The 2,709-nt window shown below is 44.7% G+C and overlaps 1 pseudogene; it reads left to right on the forward strand.

Moving 5' to 3' along the window:
• Window positions 1-296: 296 nt before the first annotated feature.
• LOC142831842 (zinc finger CCCH domain-containing protein 15 pseudogene) lies at window positions 297-1,641 on the forward strand (annotated as a pseudogene).
• Window positions 1,642-2,709: the final 1,068 nt, after the last annotated feature.

The raw sequence follows: 2,709 nt of genomic DNA on the forward strand, positions 1-2,709 counted from the left end.
GGCAGAGAAAAATGTAGAGCTCAATATCAATAAAAAAAATCAATGCAAAACATATCAAAGACTTCAATGGAAGATCTGAAACTCGGAAGCTGCTTGAGGAAAAGCAAAAAAAAAATACTAAAGGATGTAGGTAGGGGTGTACTTTCCAAAAAGTACTACAATAGCCCAGGAAATAATCACGTGAATGAATAAATGGGAATTTATAAGATTAAAAGATTCTGGAGCTGCCGGACGCCCCGACGGTTGCCATCCGCGCCGCAGTCAGCTCGGCGCCCCTCCCCTCTGCCTCCTCCGCGATGCCCCCCAAGAAACAGGCTCAGGCCAGGGGCAGTAAGAAGGCGGAGCAGAAGAAGAAGGAGAAGATCATCGAGGACAAAACTTTTGGTCTAAAGAATGAGAAAGGAGCAAAGCAACAGAAGTTTATTAAGGCTGTCACTCATCAGGTGAAATTTGGTCAGCAGAATCCATGTCAGGTGGCACAAAGTGAAGCTGAGAAGAAGCTGAAGAAAGATGACAAGAAGAAAGAGCTGCAGGAGCTGAATGAGCTGTTCGAGCCTGTAGTTGCCACACAGAAGATAAGTAAAGGTGCAGATCCCAAATCTGTGGTGTGTGCATTCTTCAAACAAGGGCAGTGTACTAAAGGAGATAAATGTAAGTTCTCTCATGACCTCACTTTGGAGAGAAATTGTGAAAAACGATGCCAGAGATGAAGAACTTGGAAAGGATACTATGGATAATTGGGATGAGAAAAAGCTGGAAGAAGTAGTAAACAAGAAGCATGGTGAGGCGGAAAATAAAAAATCAAAAACTCAGATAGTGTGCAGACATTTCCTTGAAGCTATTGAAAATAACAAGTATGGCTGGTTGTGGGTGTGTCCTGGAGGTGGCGACAATTGCGTGTATCGTCATGCACTTCCTCCTGGGTTTGTGTTGAAGAAAGACAAAAAGAAAGAAGAGAAAGAAGATGAGATTTCATTAGAAGATCTAATTGAAAGAGAGCGTTCTGCCTTAGGTCCAAATGTTACCAAAATCACTCTAGAATCCTTCCTTGCGTGGAAGAAAAGGAAAAGACAAGAAAAGAGTGATAAACTTGAACAAGATATGGAGAGACGGAAAGCTGACTTCAAAGCAGGGAAAGCACTCGTGATCAGTGGTCGTGAGGTGTTTGAATTTCGTCCTGAGCTGATTAATGATGATGACGAGGATGCAGATGATACCCGCTACATTCAGGGAGCAGGTGGTGATGTGGTTGATGACTCTGTGGGTGTGAATGACATAGACGTGAGCCTGTACATCCCGAGGGATGTGGAAGAGAGGGGTATCACTGTAGCCAGTCTCGAAAGATTCAGCACGCACGCTTCAGACAGAGATGAGAACAAATTAAGTGAAGTTTCTGGAGGCCGGGCTGAAAATGGCGAGAGAAGTGACTTGGACGAGGACAGCAGAGTGGGGGACAAGAGAATGGATCCATCGATGCTGTTCCCGTGGATGAGAATCTGTTCACTGGGGAAGATCTGGACGAACTAGAAGAAGAATTAAACACACTTGATCTGGAAGAATGACACCAAACAAGGCAAGGAAGAAAATTAGGTCAGCTCAGCATGATCAGCCGTAATCGAAATTGACTGCGCGTTGTTTTGCCACCTAGAATCAACAGAATGTTTATTTCCCGTGATGATTCTGGAGGGACACTGTCCTCTACAAAGGAATACTCTCCCTGCGTCTTCTCTTCTGACTTTGACTACATCTCCTAGTAAGTTCAGAGTAGTTGATGATAAATTGAAAATGGTCGTTACAGAAGATGCTTGTTGTCACTGTCCACTCCTGTAGGAAGTGTAACTGCTTCTCCAGCTTTTGGTTTCACTGGGCATGTGTTATTTCCAGGAACAACAAAGTCATACTTAAAATAAAAAAAAAAGCCGGGGGGTGGTGGCGCACGCCTTTAATCCCAGCACTCGGGGAGGCAGAGGCAGGCGGATCTCTGTGAGTTCGAGACCAGCCTGGTCTACAAGAGCTAGTTCCAGGACAGGCTTGAAAACCACAGAGAAACCCTTTCTCGAAAAACCAAAAAAAAAAAAAAAAAGATTAAAAGATTCTGCATAACAAAGGCAAACAGAACGAAGAGACAGACAACTGACTGGCCTGAGACTCTCTCTGCTATCCATCCACCTGACAAGGATTGAGAATTAGGGCACATAAAGGACTCAAAAAAATTTTTCAATGCCACAAAAAAGCTTCTATTAATAAATAGTGAGTTGGGGATTGGAGAAAGCATGTGCTGCTCTTGAAGAATGTGCCCAGCATCCATGTTGGATGGATGGATGTTGACTGCCTGTAACTCCCGTTCCAGGGAATCCAATGCCCACTTCTGGCCTCTGGGGGTACCAGGCATGTATTTGGTGGACATATATACAGAAACTACCTGTGAAGGCCCGTGTCTATAATCCCAGCACTTGTGGGGTTGAGGTGTGAGGATCAGGAGTTCAGGGTTATCCTCAGCTACGCAGAGAGTTCCAGAAAGTCAGGGCTACATAGCAAGACCATCTCAAAGCTACACATATATGTATCAGAGACATAGGCGGTGGGAAAATGGATGATGGGAGTAAGGGAGGCCCCACCCTCCATGACTAGCTAATATTTGACTAAGTCACCTTACCTAGTGACCCCAGGTAGAGTCAGTGACAGAACAGAGGAACTCTTCCGCACAAG

The sequence above is a fragment of the Microtus pennsylvanicus genome, chromosome 11, assembly GCF_037038515.1.
Source record: "Microtus pennsylvanicus isolate mMicPen1 chromosome 11, mMicPen1.hap1, whole genome shotgun sequence".
Classification (NCBI taxonomy): domain Eukaryota; kingdom Metazoa; phylum Chordata; class Mammalia; order Rodentia; family Cricetidae; genus Microtus; species Microtus pennsylvanicus.